This window comes from Stegodyphus dumicola, chromosome 4 (assembly GCF_044657685.1).
Source record: "Stegodyphus dumicola isolate Sdum_Otavi_A_Nest chromosome 4, ASM4465768v1".
Lineage (NCBI taxonomy): Eukaryota > Metazoa > Arthropoda > Arachnida > Araneae > Eresidae > Stegodyphus > Stegodyphus dumicola.
This window is the reverse complement of record NC_140771.1, coordinates 197821145-197845156: the sequence shown is the minus strand read 5'-3', so window position 1 is coordinate 197845156 and position 24012 is coordinate 197821145. Positions and strand designations below refer to the sequence as shown.

The window sequence follows — 24012 nt, the reverse complement described above, 5'->3', positions numbered from 1 at the left end:
ACGAAGGATCCGTTAAAAATTATCTAAAGTAATATATATATAAACAAAATTTAAAAGCAAAATACACATTTCGTATATTCTCATTTTTGGAATTAAAACTAATGTTTAAAATATTATCCATAATCTTGTAGTTGCATCAAAAGTTTTATTTGGTGTCAGAAGCACAGCGATTAAATAATCAATAAAATCCATCACGTCTTTAATCACACAGAAAGTTTTTTTACGAAGTTTTTTTACTCGGTTTCACTTCGGAATTCGGCTTTTAATTCGGTTCGGTCTTGATACAGCTACTTAAAATTTAAACAAATACAAAATCCATTGGAGAAAATTATGATTACCTAATTAAGATTTCCTATTAAGATTACCTAATTAAAAATTATGAGTAATTAATTTATTTTTAACACCTGAAAGATGTATTTTTTAAAAACAAGTGTAACATCATATCTGACTGAGATAAAGAAGCTGCTTTCAATTCATACGACATAAGAATTTTCATTTATCTTCCAAATCATGGCAACATTGAAAACGATTAGCATTGGAGCACATGCAACTATATGAAAACAATGTTCTTCCTGATAAGCCTTCCATTATTCAATGGCAATACATTTATAAATTGAATTTCTGTTGTTTTAAATCTGCTATTGTTTCTATTGCGTAACGAATGCAAAGCCAATTAAGCCAGAGAAAAACTAACTGACCTTAAACATTATGAACTTTCATAGCGATTTTTACAAAAATTAAGGATTTTTTTTTTTTTTTTTTTTTTTTTTATAGAAACATTTTATAGTACTTGATTGTAAAAGAAAACAGAAGTAGAATGCAAATCCAAAACATTATTTTCTAACCTGGTTAATCAGCGCATAAATTACAAATGTAGGCATCTTCACAATAAAAAGTTTGTGAATTTGCTCCAAACTGTAGGTATTCCTTCATTTACCTGATTCGGCTTGAATTTCCTCTACAAAGAATGAATGCATGGCTAAAATAATACAAAACACTACAAAAACTACGATCACATATACAATATATAAGATGTACAAGTTACAATATAAGAACAACTATAAGAAGTTCAGTTGTCAAATTTAGGTTGTGGACCTTTATACAGAAGAGAAGAGAGATTTCAGACGAAGGAACGAAGGTTAAGTAAGTCGGTTTAAAAGTTCCTGTCGTACGTCTAGTGGTAGGAGAAGAGAAGTACGAGACCTTCTGTACGAGCCAATAATGTTTGCTTTATGCTCTGAATCAAAATTTGCAATTGCATAGTGTAAAATAATACTGCTATTCCTTGTGTTCACAGGTCTATAGTCAAAAGCCATTTATTTCCTACCTATGAATCTTCTGAACTAGTCGGGAAAATGGACAAGGTATAATCAAGAAAAGAGGTGTTAAGTGATTTTTGATGCAAGAAATGCCGTTCTATCGCTATGGATGGGTACGAACCTGTGATGTCTATTCACTTGTCATTAACGCTTTTTTATGGACTTCTGAAAAAAAAAATGGATATCAGGTGAGTAAGAAAAAGATTATCAGGCAATTTCGATGCAGGCAATGGCATGCTATCATCATAAATACTTGCAGGTCTATGACCAAATATAGACATACTCATTTCTTATGAATGTTACCCTTTGAGTTCATCGAAGGAAGGTGGGTTCTTGGAAAACAAAATAGCTAAGTGGTTTCTGTCGCAATCTTTTGATTACCTAAACATAAAATAAACAAAGTTTCATTTTGCATCGTGTTTTTAAGCTTTAGAATGTTAAATATTTTATTACACACCAAACTTTATGAACCTTTTTTGGCAACGGGAAGTTTTTTCCAGAGGTTGGAGGTAAGGCAAAAAAGGGAGGAGATCCTCGAACTCTGTCTTCTAGAGTGCTTTCTATCACATTGAATGCAGCTCAGGGAAAAAGCCCTCAGGGAAAATTAGGAGTTTCTTATACATATATTTTTTTAATAAAAATTCCCTTTCATTTAATAATGATACTTTTCCTGAGGATATTTGTTATTAATACTTCCTTGTTAATTTATACATGTATCTGAGGGAACTGGGGTATTTTCCGCAGAAGAGATATCACTTCTCCTATAGATAGCGATGGGAGAAAAAAAAAAAAAAACTACATTTGGGGGTGGAAAGCACATTTTATTTTTCTTTAGTTACACATTTTACCGAAAAACGCTTAGCTATATCTATAAGTAAATCTATGAGTATCTAAGTAAAGCTATAGAAAATGTTTTGGAGAATGTATTCCATTTCTCATAATGAAAAGCATGTCTTTCTCTCTAAGCACAGGCGCACTGCAACGCATCCAATGCTGCAAAACCACCTTTACTTTCAGCAAACTTAATAGACTACGACACAGCGTCAGTTTACTAAACATTTATGATGACAGAAATAATGCATCATACAGGTACAGTTTTGTATACTGCAGCCCTGTTTCTGTTCTACGCAGCTAACCAGTACAAAGAATTTAATTTACCAGTCTTTCTTAAATTTTCTCTTCAGTGTTTTTTAGGAGTTTCCAAGCGCTGTAAAACTTTAAGCAGCTATCTTCAGAATAATGATATTTCATTTTCAGTGAAAATTTCAACGGAATCTTTATTTCTATCCCAGTCCTTTTTGGATGTCATAGCAGCGTATCTTGGAATCCCAAGATTCCGAGTAAACCAGGTTGGGAAAGTTTGCCTTATATCATTACTAGCGAGTAATATAATTGAAGAAACTTAGCTAACATTAGCTAAATATTTTGTAATGGTAATTCAGATCAAACGAATTTAATAATAATAATAAAGAAGAAAAAAAGAAAGTCTGAAAGAATTCAGATGTCGTACCAGAGGGTTTGTTAAGGATTTTTATGCTCTTGCTGATCTGACAGTTTAGCAATCTGCTGTTGGATTCCCTCATGCTAAGGCAAATTTTTTTGTCTTTTTAACTTTATCATTAAACATCGATTTCTTCGCACTTACGCCATATTCCATATAAAATTCAATAATCACAGAATTTTTAAAAACAACATATGCCTAAAACTCTCAATACGATGTTAAGTAAAGCCATTATTTTTTTCATTCCTTTCTCAGTTCTTCAAGCCAATGTTCAGTTTTCTTAGTAAAATGACTTATAGAAGTTTTTGTGTTTATATTATTAACTTTTAGTCTTTTTAACTTTACTTATTAAATATCACTTTCTACGCATTTACGCCAATAAAGATAGCTTAACTCTAAATTTACCGATAGAGCGTTAAGTGTTGTTATATATTTTTTTTAATATTAGTTACATTATTCTTCAAAAAGAACACATGGCGATAATTGGTGGCAACATCCTTTTGTTTGAAAAGTGGTTTGGTTTAGGTTTATGTGATTACACCAAAGCCTCAAGTGCTTCTACCGAAAGGAAAGGATGCTTTCGTGAAGGAGCTTCTAAGGGAACCTGGCTCGTATACACGTTACACATGGGGAAAACCACGAAAACGCCCATGCAGCCATGTTCGGGGGATTCAAACCTCGGACCGAACTAGCAGTGTTCAGCGACTTTATCGTTCGGCCGCTGGTGGGCCTGTTTGAAAGATAATACGGACAAAAAATAAGGATCAATAGTCTTGATCCTCACTTTTTCTATTAGCACCAGAAATTAAGAATTCCAAAAAAAAAAAAAAAAAAAAAAAAAAAAATACAAACAATTTGTTTCTTTTCTTAAATAAACAGAAAAATTAACTTTTTGCTTCTGAATAACATTTAAACTCAAAAATATTTTCAAATAAAAGCGTATTCGTGTATGAGCTTTTTTGATTCTTTTCAGCAAAACGTAAAAAGGAAGTTTCAGGAAATGTATAAAAACAGAGAATATAAAAATATTTATTATTCATTCGAATAAATTCAAAATCGAAATATTCATTTTCAGTTGAACCTTGAACATTTTCAGTTTAACAGTATCTTTGAAGTTTACATTTTTACATGTTGCTACAAAATTTCATCCCCGGCATTCGATTTTATTTTAACGCAGAAGATAATGTACACAAACTATTGAAATACGTATTTTGGATTTCACCCATTGTTAGAAATCTGTTTTAGTTAGGATATTGGTTTATAAAACAACATTTGCTGCAAAATGCAAAATAATTAAATAACATTAACCAGATAAAATAACATTTTAATTTATTAATGTAATGCTACGTTGAACAAACTACTATTATTATAATAAATATAAATGAAATAGCCTATGCCATCGCTGATTTGTAGATTTAGAATCCATTTATTTGTCCATTTAGAATGGCCAAGAATTATATCACAAACTGAAAAGTCCCTTCTTTGAGGTGTTATAATACTTCCTTTTATGAAATAAAAGGAAGGACATTTGCAATAAAAATGTTGCTTTCTTGTACATTCTTACAATAATTTCGAAAAAAATTTATTTCCATTATTTACTATGGGAAACTACAGTTATTTCTAGGCAGTTTTTATAAGTCTTTTTTTTAGCTTTTTCTTGATAAGCTTATAAGGTATTTTCTCCCTCCTTCATGCATGCCTTCGTGGTATAACGACAGCACACTCGACGCGTATTCGACAGCCGGCGAGGGTATTGCAAATTTTTCACGCCTTTTTGCTTCAAAATAACCTAATGACTCTATAGTGGCGCCCGAACTAAAAGGTGGTGTATGATGATTCTTCACCACTAGGATCTGGCGATTGGGTCCCCTAATCCCCAGTCGCCCTTAAAGAGGGGGGAGTATATAAGGTATTTTCTCTCTCCTTTCTGCATGCCTTCGCGGTGTAACGGTAGCACACTCGCCGCGTAATCGAGAGGTCCAGGTTCGAGTCCCGGGGAGGGCATTGCACATTTTCCACGTCTTTAAGCTTCAAAATAACCTAATGACTCTATACCCTATATAGCTTAACGTAGACATTAAATGTGGATGACAGTAGTACGTCATGAATGCATACTTCCAAAATCTGATCTAGATTATTTTTTAATTTAACGCTGAAACGATTCCCCCACATCTTCGTTTAATGAACAAACTGAAAATCTGAATTTTACTTTTCGCACCTTCGGACAGAGGGGAGAAAAATCTTTTAAAATAAATTTATGAGATTTTAACATAATTTCTGTTTTTTTAGTTCAAATGGATTTCAGTCCCGAAGGACTATTGCTTCCGTTTTGGCATTTTGCGTCGGACTCATAAACGTCGGTTCACTTTTCAAACTGTTGCCACAAAATGTTAGAGTCCTGCATTATATTTGAAGAAATTAAATAATGAAAAATCTGCATAAATGATTGTCTATTTCTCGCATTGTGATAAAACAATGGTACATAGAGTCATCGAATTTTGAATGACGAAATCCTACTGCGAATATGGGCATCTGAAATCCCAAATTTGGAATTTGTTTTATTATAGATTTTATATTTTGTAAAATTTTAACGAATTTTTGATTTACAAACTCAATGCTTTAAAAGCGAGAAATGGCAACGTTATATAGAAAAAAAAATACTTTTATCTCCAGCTCGCGAGACTGTGTATATCGAAAATTCTAAAGATATGCTTAATTTAACATTATTTTGCGATATTGCTCTTGAACTGAATTTTATGGTTTAAGTGCAAAGAACATGATATTTAATAAATAAAGGTAACACTCAAAACGTTAAAAAAACGCCCCTTTGGACGTAATTTAAAATCTGAAAAATTTCAGTTTTTTTTTTTTTTTTTTTGTTTTTTTAGTCCAAAGGGACTTGAGTCCCGAAGGACTATTACTTTCGTTTTGGCATTTGGCATTTTGCGTCGGACGGATAAATGTCGGTTCACTTTTCAAACTGTTGCCATAAAATGTTAGAGTCCTGCATTATATTTGAAGAAATTAAATAATGAAAATCTGCGTAAATGTATGTATATTTCTCACATTGTCATAAAATAACGGTACATAGAGTCATCGAATTTTGAATAACGTAATCCTCCAACGAATATGAGCATGTGGAAGACCAAATTTGAAATTTGAAATTTGTTTTATGATCGATTTCCTATTTTTTAAAACTTTGACGAATTTTTGATTAACAAACTCAAGGATTTCAAAGCGAGCAATCGCAACGTTGTGCAGAAAAAACATTTTTATCTCCAGCGCGTAAGTCTCTGTATCGGAAATTCTAAAGATGTGCTCGTTTTAAAACTATTTTGCGATATTTCTGTTGCACTGGATCTTATGGTTTAAGTGCGAGGAACATGATATTTAATAAAGAAAGGTAACACACAAAATGTTAAAAAACGCCCCTTTGGACGTAATTTAAAATCTGAAACATTTCAGATTTTGTTTTTACTTTTTATTTTTTTTTTCCCAAATTACTTTTATTTTTTTTTATGATTTGATGCAACGGAATTGTTGGAAGCAAAAGAGTAATAACTCATTTTTGAAAGATGATTTTTTAATTGAATAATTTGATCAACAGCGTGTCCTTGAGACTAAAAATGTGAAAATGAAAAAAAAAAGTTTTTATAAAATAAGCTTTTCTTTAAAACTCATAAAATAATAAACGAATTGAAAGGAGAAAAAGAATTTATGCTATAGTTTAATAGGAATACAAGATTAAATAATTCTCTTTAAAAAATTCATCCGTAGTTTTATATCACAAATAATTAAAGAGTGGGTGGCTAATAACGAAACTGAATAGTCGAATTGCATAGTCAAGAATATATTTTGCGAAGAGAATTATTTAATCTTTGGCTGACATTAAACTATCTGATAAATCGTGTTTCTCCTTTTAGTTCATTAATGATTTGAGTTTTATTGATTAAGGGCTCCATATCACTTCACAGCTTGAAAACTATACACTGCTTTTCCAACCGGTTATGGATGAGCTTTCACCTGGGATTTAGATCAATCAGCAAGAGGATGGGAAGGCAAAAAATTCTCTTCTTAAAAAGCTAAATGTCAGTTCCATTTTAAGAAGAAATAATGCTTTAAATTATAAAAAAAATACATGGTTACTTGGGAAGAAGGGAAAATATGAGATACGTTCATGTCAAAGAAATACCAGCAGTATTTAAACTATTAATGTTTATAATGTGAATTCTATGATATGATGTAACTTCTTTATGTTCATGATATGCATGATTAAACCTAATCTATTTAAATCATCTATGGCAACGTTAAATATACGTGAAATTATGAAAAAGAGACCCCCCCACCCCAAAAATGATATAAATAAAATTAATCATACGTAGGTTTTTCCAATACACACTCAAAGATATAGAATTGCTAGGAATTTTAATTTAATAACTCATAGCAATTTTGGTATTAGTTTTGGAATTTGACTTTAGTTAAATTCCAAAACTAGTACCAAACTAATGCAATATTTGTCAGGAAGCTTGTTAATAGGAAGCAATATTTGTTTTGCTAACGGTCACCTAATTTATTGTAATTATTGTTAGTGTTTATTATTTCATTATATTTATCATTATTATAATTACTGAGTATTTACTGCATATTTATTTCACATTTATTTCTATTGTATAGTTATCGTATATATATTGTTTATATCTGTTGTTTTTGTATTTTACAGTTTAATGGCATTTAGTTGTCACGTACATTATACGTGCTCCGCTGCCGAAAGCGAAAATCCCTGAAATAAACAATTTTTAGACGAGACGTGAGATTTTACTAAGTATCAAAATTGAGATGTAAAATTGCCAAGTTGGGATAAATTTCGCCAAAACTGAACTGCTTATAAACGCAGAATTACCAATTATCATTGCGGAAAATACTTTTAGGCCTTTTAAAGTCGTAAATTAAGAGGATTACACCTCGAAATTTTTTTTTTATATTATCATAAGAAGAATTATTTATATTTTGAAAAACGGTTATGAATGGTAGTACTAATTGACAAGTCTTGTAAATTCACTTACAACTCCTAAATTTATGTATCAGTTAATATGCATCATTTATGTGGATAATAATATTGTTCATTGGCTTATAATAGTATCAGTTAAGCTTCGTCATTTTTCTGCGAAATAATATGTAGAGCTTATTTGCTTATTGTACAGTTTTACTAATAACATTTATTTTGCCAACTTGAATTTTAATTGGATTAAAACTTTCCTTTTACTGTTATTTGAAGATAAGTTCTGCTTACTCACATGAAACAGTGCTAAATTTATGTATTGTATCGGTTGGTCTTTATCCTTTATCGGTATAATAATATGCTTTATTTATTTGCTTGAAACAGTGCTAATGTATGTATTGTCTCAGCTAGCCTTTTTCATTCATCTGCATAATAATAAGTACTGTTTATTTGCTGTGTTAAGTACTGTATATTTCATGCGCAAGAGCAGTATTAATCCTACTATTTGAAAAGTTTTTAAATATATCTCCAGCAATATCAAATAAAATATAAAGAAAGATTTACAACTTAAGAAAGTTAAAAAACAAAATGTTCGCCGGTTTTCGCCCATGCTTGCGACTGGAAGCAGAAAGAGTAAAGCCCTATACGAACGCCATTTAGTGACAGATAAATGAAAATACATCATGACTCTTGATGAAGTAAGTGGGGGTTCAAACAACTGAAAGAAAAAAAAAAAAAAAAGGTTTATTATTACCGAAAATGCGAAGACTCTGTTACCAACAATGCAAAAAAATATCAATAAAGGGCCTATGATTGTCGTAGTTTTGTCTTATAAAGATAAATAAAAAGTAAGAAAAGTGGAAAAAATATTAAAATCAACACCTCAATTACCAGGAAAATATTTTAAGTTCTGTGTGTACGGATACAGGTGGGCAGAACACCACAATTTCATTAGTGCTTCTATAGGTAAAATCCCACTGCATTATCTGTGCATCTCCGCTCCAGTTTTAATGGATTTGACGGGCTTCTGCCTTCTTCCTGTACCACCAATCTACTCCAGACACTTTTCGGCTCGCCACCATTTTAAATGTCTTCATACCACACAGACACTATACAGTTACAAACATTTATCCTTCTCTGGGATTCTCTTCCGGGCCTAATGATTCGGCAGCCGGTATCGCTATCTCCTATATCGATCACAGCAAATCCATATATACAAAAGAAATTCCCTTATTTTTAATCCAATGACTTTAAGAGAGTATAAGTTTAATAGAGTAAGACAAATCCTCCAGTTATTATTAAAATATTATCCCTACCTTCCGGGAGAAAATAAAAATTATTAATCAGGTAATGGGTATGTAATTTTTCAACAAATTTGTGAGGGTTGAGGATTTCGGTTTAGATTAGCCAGCTATTTAATTATTTTGAATATGGCAAAGAACAAGAGGACTGTCCTCCTAAAAGAAGAGATGCTTTCGTGGAGGCCATAAAAGAAACTGGCTTGTATTCACGTTACACAATGAGAAAAACCAAGAAAATGAATAATGCAGCCAGCCCTTTTATCTGGAATCCAACACTGATGAAACTTCCAGCATACAGCGGACACTGATCAGGTTGATTTCAGTTTAGGCCTACATTCACTGTACTAGATTATTGATATGCTTGAAAAACAAATAAGTAATATTATATCATTATCCCCCTCTATACCATAGTAAAATATTGCATTTAATTTCATAGCTTGGATTTTCACTCTAATCAGAAACAAATGAATTCTAATCTGAGCCATGCTCTCGAAAATGTAGAATCCAACAGTATTTTTTTTCTTAAAATATGTAGAATCGGTATTTACTGTCTAGGAATATGATGTTTGCAAACTTACTTCTTATGTGGCTGTCTAGGGGCTAATAAACTAGTCCGATTTACAAATAACTTGAATATTTAATGAAACATAAATAGTTGCAACAAACTACAAAGTAATTACATACGTAGAAGGAAATAGATGACATTATTTACAGATGAAGAGAAGGAATAGTCTTTAATATGCAAACATCTTTTAATCGCGTCATCGTCTTAATGGCGGAATCGTCTGACTTCTATCATCGGAAAAGTAAAAGATTTATTCTCACAGCTTGTCACGTCATCCGATTATAATGAACGATGCCATCCCACAATTGCTCGTCCATCCTGATGGAATGCGGCCTCGCATTCTCGTAGCACCACCATGTACATCTAGGGATCTGAAAAATAAAATTTAAGAAAAAAAAAAAAAAGATTTTTAGTTACTATTGAGGAAAACGTCGTCCTAAATACTTTATTTCAGCCATCTTTTCTCATCATCTTAACATCTTCAGAAATAACGGCTTTATCTCTTCTTCAACATTCGTTCATCTTTAACAGTCTATCTGAATGCATGTATTTCCCAAACACGTCTTCCTTTCATGTTGTCTGGAACAATTCGTCTGGATTCGTCTTCGTATTTACGTCTTCTTAAACATCGTCTGAATACGTCTTCTGAATGCGTCTTCATAGATACCGTCTGGATACGTCTTCTCAAAATCATATTCTTTAAGCCGTCTTCCTTCATACATTTCATCATTAGACATCATCTTCAGTCTTCTTAAATTAGTTCATTAGTCAAATCGGGAGAAATTTGTCTAGTCGGGAGAAACGTCTAAATCAGGAATCATCAAAATCGGTATTTCATTATCAAAGATTTTTCAATTTTCTGCTTGGATCTTCTGAATCTGCTTTTTCGCTTTTTTTTCTCACCTTCTTTAGTTTCTTTTGTTCCGTCTTTGCTAACTGTATCAGCGTCGTTGTCATCAGGTTTTCTGACTGACTTCTGCTTTTCAATCTTCTCTTCTTCTTCGGTGGTCTCTGTAGTTTCTTCGTCTCCAGTGGCTTCTTTTGCTTCTCTATTGCAAGGTATTTTATTGAAATTGTTCTAGTAGAATTAACATTTAATTCATCATCTTTAGCAAATGACTCTTCTTCGGAAAAATGATTCTCTTCAAAATCTCCTTCTGCAGTGTTGTTTCTCCTCGTTGGCTTCGAAGCTAATTGTATTGTGCTTGAGTTTCCTTTTTGCACTAATTCAAATTCATCTTTAATAGCATCCTTTTCACTTATATCAGAATCTGCATCACTCGGGACGTCGTCAGAATTCACAATCAGAAAATCATTGCCACTTGCTTTGATTGTGGATGAGGTATCCAGTTTGATCACATTCTGTACTGTAACAGGAACTATACTAACAGGATCAGTTTCTGGTTTTGGAAGTAAAAAACCATAATTAACAACTTTTTCAAATCCTTCTTCAGAACCATTTCCATTGCAATGAGCATTTTTCTGCTCTTCAAAATCATTCTCAGATTTCTTGTTTTCTGCGATAACACAAATATTGGACTGATATGACGAACCATTAGTTTCGAATTCACCTTCAAACCTTCCTATAGGCTTAGTTTTCCCATTACCAAACATCGTTAACTGTAGATCTGCTGACTTAAGTTCAGGAGAATCTATCTTCTTATGTATATCTTCTCGGATTAACGTTACCTGACTACCAGTATCTATTAAAGCATCAATTTGCAAATTACCCAAATTAACAGTTTTATGCATTTCTTTCTGACAAGTCTGAGTTATTGGGATAACAGATTTGGCATCTTCGATATTTTTAGATGATGTTTTCGAACAATCTACGGCTTTGTGTCCAAACAAAGCGCATTTAAAACACTTAAATCCTTTACTCTTATTGTTACAAAAATTCGACTTACGGCCCAGACTTCCACAATTATAACACCTTGGCTCTTTAATCTTACTAGGTATAGCGCGTGCTTTATTTTGTGCGTTATTACTTGAATAACCCTTATTCTTCGTCTCTGGAACACGAATTTTCTCATAAATTTTTGATTTCTCTTTGAACTCAGAAATAGTTTTACACCCATACAAAATAATTTTGTTACTACTTTGATCTGGTATCCCATTGATTACATAATCAAGAATTGATGAATCATCAACAGAACCGCGACTGGCTATTTCACGCATGGTAATTAAATATTCGGAAAGTGATTCACCAGGTTTCAAGTGTCGTTTCTATAACAAATTATGAAGTTGTGCACTGTTTATTTTAGAACCAAATTCAGATAAAAGATTTTCTTTTAATTTTTTCCATGATATTATACCTTTCAAAGAGCTAATAAATACTTTAGCCGAACCAGTAAGCAATTTTTTAGCAAACACAATTTTCTGTAATTCCGATAACTTAAATAATTTAAAAGATTCTTCTAAATCACCAATGAAGGATTCAACTAGATATGTATCAGTGCCATTAAATTCAGAAACAGTTTCTAAGATATCACAAAAATGTAGGGAAATATTGGTAGGCATTATAATGTTTTCATTCACTGAGTTATTTATGGGAGGTGATTCTGACAGAACAGAATTAATATCATCATTTTTATCAGAATCATAAACACTTTCGTTTTCAGATAACTCATCATCGTCATCACTTTCGGATTTTAAAAGCTCAAAATCACAAAGACTATTCAATATTAAATCACAGTTTTTATCAGGATTTGAATCATAATTAAGATGTAACAAATTACACACAGAAATAAAATCATTTGCAGTAAGAGTTTTAAGTAATTTTTGTTTTGTTTCTTCAATATTAAAATCAGATGGAAAACCGCAAAAGTTACGCAATCTAGCTCTATTTTTTCGATCACCCAAAGTTCCAAACACAATTTGATGTAAAATTTTAATTGACTTAGTAGGCCCAGTCTTTAAAGAATTTGAAATTCTAGGAATAGAATTTAAGGTAGTCATCTTAATTCACAGTATCATGGAACACTATTCTTAGAAGTAAAAATGTGGAAATAATCGAAATAAAACTTACTTCTCTTCTTTTGTAATATTCAGCATGCTTCTTCCTAGGCTCATCGCGGCCTGAGCGCTAAAATCTGTAGAATCGGTATTTACTGTCTAGGAATATGATGTTTGTAAACTTACTTCTTATGTGGCTGTCTAGGGGCTAATAAACTAGTCCGATTTACAAATAACTTGAATATTTAATGAAACATAAATAGTTGCAACAAACTACAAAGTAATTACATACGTAGAAGGAAATAGATGACATTATTTACAGATGAAGAGAAGGAATAGTCTTTAATATGCAAACATCTTTTAATCGCGTCATCGTCTTAATGGCGGAATCGTCTGACTTCTATCATCGGAAAAGTAAAAGATTTATTCTCACAGCTTGTCACGTCATCCGATTATAATGAACGATGCCATCCCACAAATATAAAGGGGTATATCTTAGTTTCGAGTACATACAATAATATCCTATTTATCGATGCCCAATAACTAGCCAAATCACCTATAAAATATTTATCCATTCAGGAAAACCCCGTTTGTTTGTTTAATTCCCAATTCGTTTAGCATTCTTGAATCATAGAAAGTCGCATCGAAATAAAGCAGTCCAGAATATGCATTTGCTAAGCACCAAGCAAAAATAAAACGCAACAAAATACTATAGGAAGCCGTTATAGTTCTTTGCGTAACAATAAACTGCTCTATCCAATGTATTACAATTGTATCTTTCCTTCTATTTGAAGAGTAGTGTCAACTTCCTCCTATAGTTTCCGCCAAAACACAACAATTTGTTTCCGTGTGCCTTAAATACTGAGATTTACGACAGGGTTAGAGGGTAAAAGTACAAATCATTAGTTTGTGGATCCCGCCCATCCACTAAAAAACTCGGTTTCGGTCTATCTCACCGTAATTAGTAGCAAAGGTCGAAGGCGGCCCTTGCACCATTCATCATCGCTCACTGACAGTAGCGATCGTCTCTCGGTCCACATCTTACTTCTAAGCTCTATTCGAGGCAGTGTGCAATCAGCCACTGAGTTAGTTGTCCATTGCGACTTTATGCCAGTCTGGATTTCTGTGCTCCAATGAGACTCTAAGGAAATTCTTCATAATTTTTTTTTTTTTTTTTTTTTTTTTTTCGGGTTGTATTGTTAGTGCAAGAACTATGTGCATGCTTATGATGCGATGAGGCAGAAAGTGTGTTAAACGAAGATACATTCAACTCCCGATTAACTTGGGTCGACGCCCATGGTGAATTCAAAATTACGATTAATCTCAAGGCAGTTAAGAAAGAAAAGCTGAAAGGATTCAGATATTAACATTGCACCAGAGGATTTATTAAGGTTGCTGCGATGCGATGCTCTCGTTGAGCATCGCAGGTTACCTATATACTGCTAATATCTATATATAATATATATATATATATATATATATATATATATATATCTTTTTAGCTTTATTAATACGTATCATTTTCTTCGCACTATAAAATTCGACAGCAAAATTACATAATATTTTAAGACAGCATATCTTTAGAATTTTTGGTAGAGTGTCAGGGGTTGTTATATATATTTTTTAACGTTGACTATAATATTTTTTTCAAAGCAATACGCTCGAGCGGCATGTCGGCTAAAAGAGTCATTATAAATTTTAAAAAAAAGGGGGGGGGGGAATATACAATAATTTTAATGAATTTATAATGTATTTCTCCCTCCTTCTAGCATGCCTTTGTGATCTAATAATTAACACACTCGGCGCGTAGGCCACTGCTCATTTTTTATGTTTTCTGCTTCGAAATAACCTAATGTCTCAACAGTGGCGCCCGAACTTATAAAAGTGATGGATGATGATTCTCCACCACCACGATTTGGCGATCGGATCCCCTAATTCCAGGTCGCCCTGGAAAAAAAGGGGTATATAAGGTATTTCTCCCGCCTTCTTAGCATGCCTTCGTGGTGTAATTGCCACACTCCGCGCGTATTCGAGAGGTCGGAGGTTCGAGTCTCTTTGCTCTTTTTTCGCGTCTCTCAGCATTAAAAATCCTAAATGTCTCCACAGATTCAGCTAGTGTCATTTTACAAAAATATTTAATATTTCTAATTAGACATCTCATGATTTAAATGCATTTTTATTTAAATTCGATTTTATTAAAAAAACAGAAAAATATTTTTAGAGTTACCTTTATTCCTCTTCAATCACTGGTTGCTACTGTATAACAGAAAGATTATATTTGAAGGTTAAATGTCTTACACTTTATTCAATGGCAACAGGATGAAGCATGGAGATAATAAGTATTCTAAGTGAGGTAGTGGTAACAAATTACTTTCAAGTAACCGAATTTGTAAATTAAAACTGAAAGATAAATATCTTACATTTTATGGAATGGCAACAATCTAGCGCGTTAGAAATAAAAGTTAGAATAGAGTTGCCACTTCAAATCGCTGAGTTTGTTAAAACAAAATTTCGTCAAATTTGTAAAAAAATATTTGAAATAAATCAAAAACAAATTCGAAATTTAAAATTCTAGTTTCAAGATGCGAATATTCGGGCGGAGGACTACGTGTATTAAAAACTCAGTGACTCTAGGTGCCGTCGTTTCCCCACGATGCCAGAAACGTATATAATTACATACAGATTCTTCTTTATTTATTTATTTTTATATAAATTGTTATGAATTTTGTATTTAGATAGCTAATTTTAAAGAGGAAGCTATGCCGGAAAAGTAAAAATACAGGAGCACGTGCATTTAACATTAAGTAAATGAATATCTCGGTAATTTGCATTTAAATAGAATAAATGTAATGGACCATTACGTTAGCTGTAACCGTAATTCCACACTCTTTTTGCTTTTTAGAAATCTCGAGAAGCATAAAGTACTAGAAAGCTACTTGCGCAACCGGTTGAAATCTGTAAAAAGCCAGAGAGAGAACATCTCATTTCAGTTGTTTAGTTAGTTGCTTAATTATTGTTGCTGCTTTCGCGTGAATTGAGAAATTCGAGTTAGCTTCTTCTTTAGATGCTATGTGTGCACTGCGTTATTTATTTTAATGTTTTAGTAGTTTGAAGTATAACTACTGATTCTATTGCGTGGTATTGTGAACACGTGTACGAACACCTCTGAGGAAAATTCCAGAGTTCTGATATATTTCTTTTGATAAAAATAAATTTTATTAACATATTATCGGACTTGTGCATTCAATCTACTACGAACCCGTGCGCAGGTAATATATAGCGATAACATTTGGTGGCAATAACTTGAAACATAATTCGAACACAAAAGTGATACGTGCAAAGCAGGAGTTTCGAGATTAACAATACCTCTGGTCCTAAAACGCAGAAGGAAGAGGAATAACCCATATTATAATTAAGATGGGAATAATGTTTTTAAAGTTTTTACAAAATAATATTTTATTTAGAATTATTAAAATAATTTTAAAAAATAAAGGAGAAAAATAATTGATTATATAGTTTAATAGGAACAAGAGACTACGTAACTCTGTTTCCAAAGTTCATCTGCAATTTTATGTAATGAATAATAAAATCGTCGGCACCCTAGATAAGTTTATAAAGATACTGTCTGATACTTTAAACAATCCAAATCTATTAATAGATTTCATTATTTAGGCATCTCCGCTTTTATTATTTGAATTCACACTTAACAAAATCTGACCACTTATATGCTGTTTAATGAGAATAAGACCAGAGCATATATGTTAAATTTTAAAACATTAAATCATTCAATAAAGTTACCTTGAGGAATATGCTCCGGTATGGACTCATCTTTGAAAAAAAAATTCGCGTGTATTTTACGTCTCGATTTCCAGTTTGGCAAAAAGTAAGAGGAATTGTAAAAATTACGTGTTTAAATGCGATGCATTAAAATCGAGATGGAATATTTTAAACACAGTTTTCTTCTCAGTAGTGTTTGTTCACCAGTAGCCAAACGGTAAGATCGATGAATATTGGCAGCTTGATTTAGGCTCAAATCTTGGCCAATGGGCTGGCAGCATGAGAGTTTTCTCGGTTTTTCGCGTGGACAGAGTAGACAAACAAACAAACAAACAAACAAACAAACAAAAAAACAAAAAAAAAACCTAGCCCGGAATGATTTTTCAGCTGTTTACAGTACATTTTTCAAGAAACGTTTTGTCGGACCAGCTTTACTTTGGCCACCCTGTATAACGTGAATACGAACTAGTTTTCCTTAAAAATCCTCCACGAAGGAGTCCCGGCTTTAGGCAGATATTCCTTGTATGCTTTATCATAATCCAATATATTTCTATTCATTTATATTCCTTAAAAGACGCCTAAATGATTTCTTGGCTCTCGAAGGAGATTTTCATTAAAAAAATTAAATCCTATCTTGGCAAAATAAATCTGCAGACAGAATTATGCTTTGGATACGCATAAATAAAAAGAACGGAAAAAATCTAGACGCAGAGCTTGATAAGTATTACCACTGAGAGAAACATAAGGCCATTAATTTATTTTCCATGTACATTCTCACTCAGCAGATTCTCAGAGCAATGTCATTCGGCAAAGTTAAAGGTACTTTATTTTACTATCTTTCAGACTTAATCAATTTGTTATTAATTAACAAAGCAATCGATTTAAAAAGTTTTGTCACTACAAGAAACGGAAACCTTTGATTTATCTTTTGCGTAATATTCGCCCTCGCTTTCATAGCCGTTCTCAGAGCTCTGCCATTCAACAAAGTATAACAGCTTTAATTTAGTTTTAAAATTTAACAGGTTTGCAATTGATAAACAAACTGAGCGATTTAAATACTACAATAAAGCACTTCTTAATAATTTAAAATTTTAACTCTACTTATTTTTCTTTATTTTTTTATGTATCTCATGTAAATTATATGTATTATAAAATGAAAAACTCTCATGTAAGTTTATTCATTTTATAATATATATAATTTTTATAAGCATTTGCCTCTTTGTTGTAATTAATAAAAAAAATCTTATTCCATACCTTATTTCGGCGCATTTCCCCCCCCTGGCGTATTTTCCCCTCTAGTTTTTTAGGTTCTGAAAATTTTAAAATTAGCAATTTTTAATTCCCATGACTACATAAATTTGCCCTCTAAGGGCTAGTTTATTGGTAACTTGCATTTTATTGATTATTTTTATTTTTATTCGATGCATTCAATTTGTATTTGAATTTTTGTATTAGCATTTCATATGTTTTATTTTCGGTTGCATTTATTATTTGAAACGTGTTTTGTGCAGATTCTTTGTTAAGCTACACAGATGGGATAAATGTAGTATTCGAACTCTCGAATCCGGGTCTTTTGTTCACCCCTTTCTCCTTCCTTTTTCCAATGCCCATTTTGGGAAATGCAGTCAAGAGTAATTGCTGTAAGGTGCCACTCGGGCTTACGGTAAGGTAACTCAGCCTCAATATCCGTCAGATATTGCAGTGTTAATATTACTATATTGGAATGTAGCCTTCTTTTAAAGAAATAATATTGTAATAGTTACTACCAGTAGTTTATCTATGACTATTTTTTATTTGTTATGTTCTCACTGCAGCCGTGTTCTTCGGAAATTAAATTACTACAGTAATTTTCCTCTCTCGATTTTCGAATCATAAAATTAGTTACAAAAAAGAGGGATAATGGGCGAGAAAATAAGGTACTGGTGTTAACTGGTACATCTTTTCCTTTAAAGAAGTTTATGATTTTTTTTAATTCTTTAATGTTAAACTCTCTTTATCTTTTATTTTTATTTATTTATTAAAGCAGTAGATTGAAATTTGAAATTCTCAGATTACAATTTTCTTGCTTTAATTAATTAAAAAAAAGTATACATTTTCAGTATTAAGTATGAGTAAACAATTTGTTAAATATTCACTAATGTAATTTTGACCCTTTCGTTCCTGTCTTTCATTCTTGTCATTCATCAATGCTGAATCATTGCTCATAACCTCACACTGATACTCCCATAATCGCAATTTGACAACACTACCAATATGATTAATAAGCTTCCTTAAAAGAGAATTTTACGAGAGACAAATGCGACAACAATTCCATTTCATCAATTGCATTACTACGCATTCGTTTCTAATTTCACGACCGGCGACGGAAGAAAGAGGGGAGGACTACAGGGGGTGACTGGTGACACTCGAACTCCGGTAAATCCATTCAAAATGTTGACGGAGGCCTTATCGCTTACCTGCTTCTGTATTCATGTACACTTTGAGCATACTAAAGTAGCTATGCAAACCCGCTGTGCGTAGAATGTCCCTCTGTGATAAATATGTCAGAAGATAGCTATCTTATACTTCTACACGGCGTACCACCCATTCATATGACATACAATATTATTAAATACACGAAGAGTTATTTTTAGCACTCGGACAGGAGATGGCTATCAGAGATTCGAACTGGTTGGGAAATGTTACTCTAGGAAAGACGCTCTGCGTGTAAAGATCGCAATAACCGCAGATGGCAACCGTAAAATTGACATGGCACTGCAAATTCAATCGATCGAATTTGCAATGTTTATATTTCTTTGCTGTGAGACCTGTAAAAAAATCTGAATCTTGGTTTTATAATTCACACCTTACGGTCTGGAGTAAGTGCAGGGACTGATTTTAAAAGATACACACGTGACATGTGCCCTGCTTCCACTTTCAAAGAGATGTCAATATTTAAAGCATGTATTTTCTTTATTATTATTATTATTATTCTAAGTTTTAAAATATTTGAGTATTGCAAAGCATATGAGAACTATTTGGGTAAGGACAAGAATGCCTTCGTGGAGGTCTTTCTGAAGGAAACTAGCTTATATTCGTGTAACACATAGAGAAAACTACGAAAATTAAATCAGCCATGCAGCCATCCCATTCGCCTTTATTCAATGTATTCGAGCTGCGGTTGCACTAATTGGTAGAACCAATTTTAACTTTTAAAAATGTGAAATTAGAAACAAGATTTCATGAGAAGAAATTATTTTTTCACGTTTAAAAAAATGAATTTTTTAATTCGTATTTTTATCCATGTATTTGATTATTCATTTAATTTACAGAAATAAATTAATTAACACCTTAATTAATTTATAGAGATATTTATTAATTGATAATTATCTCTGTAAATTAATTAAGGTTCGTAGAAAAATCAATAAAGAATTTTTTACACGCTTTCTCTTTTTTTAGTTATTCTCAGGATATACATCTAATAGACTGGAGAGGTTTATTGCGTAGGCAGAATGCAAAAACGTGGAGGCAAACGTAGCTGTAGATTCTACACATTTTTATTACTGGGCAAAATAATTTTTGGTCGCATAATTTAATTCACACATCATTATGGACGCAATATGCAGCCCACGGTTTTGGAAGCTTAGCACATCTTAAGAGAATGGATGACACTAAGTGTTAATTGGAAACAAGCATGCGGGAAATTGTGACGCATGCAGAAGACAGCGTCCAACTGTCAAAAGGTCTTAGTTTCGAAAAAAGTTTTAACTTCAAATGAATTATTTTTCGCTGATTGGCTAAAACGTGCCTGCATTGTAGCGTTGTATAGATCACAACGTTGCCGTAGATTTGAAAATGACACAGTTTATAATGATATATTAAGCAGTTACTATTTTTAGAACCGAAAAGAGAAATATCCAAATTAAAATGAAGAATATAAGGGGCCATTACCAATTGAAATCAGGAGTTTGCTTTACATAGCCTATTTTACATACATATATATTCTATCCTTGTGTAAAATGTGTAAGATTTTATTTTATGCTATTACATACTAAACGGAAACCATAAAAAAAAAAGTGGAAAAAACATGAAATGTATTTTTTCTTCAAGTAACTTTAAATTAGAACTATTAAATTACAAGGGCATTTCATGCCCTTGTTAATAGTTAATTCATGCCCTTGTTCATGCCCTTGTTATTCAAATAGTTACAAGGGCATTTCATGGAATACTTTACTCGAAAGGTACTGTATATGAAATACCATTTCTGTCAGTGGTATCTTATATAAAGAAAAAAATAAAAGGGGACGTTCCCGTAGCAGGTTTTGCCCTTGGCCCCTGGTTTTTCAAATCGGACTTGGGGATATTTTTGACATTTCGTTGGAATGACAACTTTTTTTTTTTTCCATTAGCACTGCTAAAATAAAGGCAGAAGGGAAAAAATGAAAATAAATAAAGGGGGAAAGTTGATATCTGTAAAATTCCAGTGGCAAAAATTTCCATCCTTACAGAACATGAAACTTTTGAGGCCTGATCACGGGACCTTTTTGAAGAATAATGAAATTTATTTGTTTTGTCTATATGACAACAAACTTAAAAAAACGAAATTTATTAACATCTATCTCTTTTGAATAAATCTGCGAATAAATTAGAGACGGGATATTCAAACACACAAATCCAACAAATGTTCCTGAAAAAGATTGGTTGTTCTTTTCTCATTATTCGAATTTTTCTAATCTTAAATTAAAAATCATTAGATAACAGAAAACTTTGCAAACTTTGAATTTTGGAACGATTAATTTCATTGACATCTAAATAAGAACGTGAGAACTGCAATTCTGGTTCCTAGTATCATCTCAGATAGATCTTGAGACCCGTAGTGTTTCAGTATGTTACTTGGCGGAATTTGCTGGAATTTTCAAGCAATCGATGCCCTTCACTGTCACGGAAATACTCAACATTAATCTCAAATTGTGTGAATAATTCTGGAATGGATAATATGCTACTACAGGGTGATCCAAAAGTCAAACTTTCAAAAACTCCGGAAATTGCAGAAGGGATATTAACTGCCAATTGGTTCACTAGATGAAAACTCTATATTGTATTACGTACTGTATCATTTAAACTTTCATTTTAACTTTACACTGTTAGCTTTAAAAACTGTTTGCTTGTGCAAATAAATCTTTCCCAAGCAGAACGAATTTTTACGACTGAGCATTCGCGACGCATTCTTATAGAAAAGTTGCTTAAGGTTCGGGGGGGGGGGTAAAAAACAGATGCAGAAAATTCTAGTTATAGTCATATTTTTAAGATTCTAAAATAATTCAAAAGAATGCATTAATTGAAAGAAAACATAAACATGGTTACTTATAAGAAAAAAAGGGGAAAGGAAAACATTTATTATTGAAAATGAAATTTTCCTACGCAATACGACAGAATATAATAAAATTTATAACTTCGTATGGAATCAAAAATTTGAAAAAAAAAATTCAAATTCAAATCTATCACGTTTAAAAAAGGATTTAAATTCAAATATTCCTTACTGTCTTTGAGGTAATTTTTAATAACTGTTACACAAAATTAATATATAAAAATATTTTTTTAAATGCTCCACGCGTCAAAGTTAGAAATCTGTTCTTCATTGTTAACACACACCGTATTTCCTGTTAATGAAAAATGCAATTCACGCTGAAGCGCTCGCCACAAAATAAACAAAACTTAATTGGCTGAGGCAAAACAATCAAAACTCTCTCTTTTTTTTTAATTTGTTATTTTCCATTATTATTATTTATGTGCTTGAACTTGGACTACTTGAGATAAGAAAGTGTTTCGAAAATAAAATACCAAAAAAGTAAAATCCATGCATATTTATTAAAAAAAAGTACCCATTGTACTTACCCACTGGACCATTCCTCTGCTATTGGAACGCTCTCCTCAAGCGATCTGTTGACACCTTTCTCAACCGCTATCCTTCCAACACATGTTTAGACAGACCATCTGCTGAAATCTATAACCATGGCATTCCATAAAGATTTCAATACCTGCTTACTCGTCCCTTCCCCCTTCTCTTTTACAGCGGCTTTAGCTTCCCCATCACGGGCCTAGGTGAAGGTTAACACCAGTCAGCAAACGCGGGTTCTGCAGGAAAAAAAAAGTGTTGAAGGGGGTTTCTGAACATATGACCTAATTCCAGCACCTCAAGAATGCGTCAAAAAAAATGTCGAAGAAAGGATTTTGAGATATTCTCTGAAATAGACGAGAACTATTTTTAGATGAGGTTTTCTTTTAAGAAAACAAAGTGAAAAGATAGAACTTTCCTTGCAGTCCGAAAGATTAGAAGAGAACCTTGAAGCTAACTTTTTCACCCTCCCCTCCCCTATTTCGGGCCAGAGGCATTGAAGAGACAGGCTTTCGGACCGTGGGAGACTAGCGGCCGATTACGAATTTAACCCTTACGGCCCGGAAGAAAAAGTTGCCCCGTGGCCGTCTTTTTGAGGTAGATGTAGTCGGCGTTAAGGCTGGATGTGTAAGCGCTTTTTAGCCATCGTCTGGAAGTTGGATGTGTATGTGCGTGCGTCATTCGGCCCCGTTATGCAGTATCTCAAAGTCTTTTCAAGGTCGTTTGTTCCTATGCGTCTCGCGCGCGGCTTTTACGATCTTTGGAATCATTTTAATGATGACGGTTACGTTCTACCAGCGAACATAAAGAAATACAAGTTTCCTCTTATGAAAAAATGTTATAGGGACTGACATAATTCTATAGAACTTCATAGTTAAGCCTCTGTAAAAATGCTTCTCTGTAGAGTTCTGTAGAAATTTTATAAAGCTTTCATCGAACAGAATTTGATAGAAATGCTGCTTTACAAAATCATGTAGAAATTTTATAAAGCCTTTATGAAGAATTCTGTTAAAAATCTACAAAAAATCAAACTGTAATCACATAATTTATGTAATTAATACTTTTAATTATAATATATGTATCCTTTATGCAAGAAATATTTAAATTTTCATTAAATTTAGCTATAATTTAAAATATATTTATGTTTATTTAAACCCTTTTTTAATCAAAACGATATTAAAATTTTTTATTAGGGAAAAAAGTCGCAACAGCTTCGAAAGTTTTTATTCTCGCCTTCCCCATGTAAGAGGTCATTTCAAAATTTGGACAAAACCAAAAAATTTGATTAAACAATGAAAATGTATTTCATTACTTTTTTAATCCCAAAAGAATATTGTATTGTTATCGTTATGTGGCTCATCAGCGGCCGAGCTGTTAAGTTATTGAGTGCTCTTAGTTCGACCTGCGCTCTATGATATAGTTGAATGAGCTGGATGCATTGGGCGTTTTGATACCTTTCTCCGTGTCTAACGGGGATACGAGCCACGTTTCCTTAAGCAATTTCTTCCTCATCTGTCCGAAACAGACTGACAGCAGTATTTTCTGCTAATATGAAACACTTATTTCCTCGTATTTCATTAGAGATGTATTTCTCGATCAATTAACTCAGTTCTCACTTCGCGGCAAGGCAAAAATAATAAAAACACAAAATATCTTCATTAAAAAATTTAAAGATATAGAAAAACATAAAACATCAAATACAGTTGAAAAATTAAAAAAA

The 24012-nt window shown here is 32.5% G+C and overlaps 1 long non-coding RNA gene across 1 annotated transcript in view; it reads right to left on the bottom strand.

Moving 5' to 3' along the window:
- LOC118190299 (uncharacterized) overlaps positions 1-22846 on the bottom strand; it is a 65668-nt gene extending 42822 nt beyond the window's left edge. The window contains exon 1 of the long non-coding RNA XR_004758406.2: positions 22292-22846. This is a non-coding gene — a long non-coding RNA (uncharacterized LOC118190299). The remainder of the gene's footprint in view (positions 1-22291) is intronic.
- Between the last annotated feature and the right edge of the window lie 1166 nt (positions 22847-24012).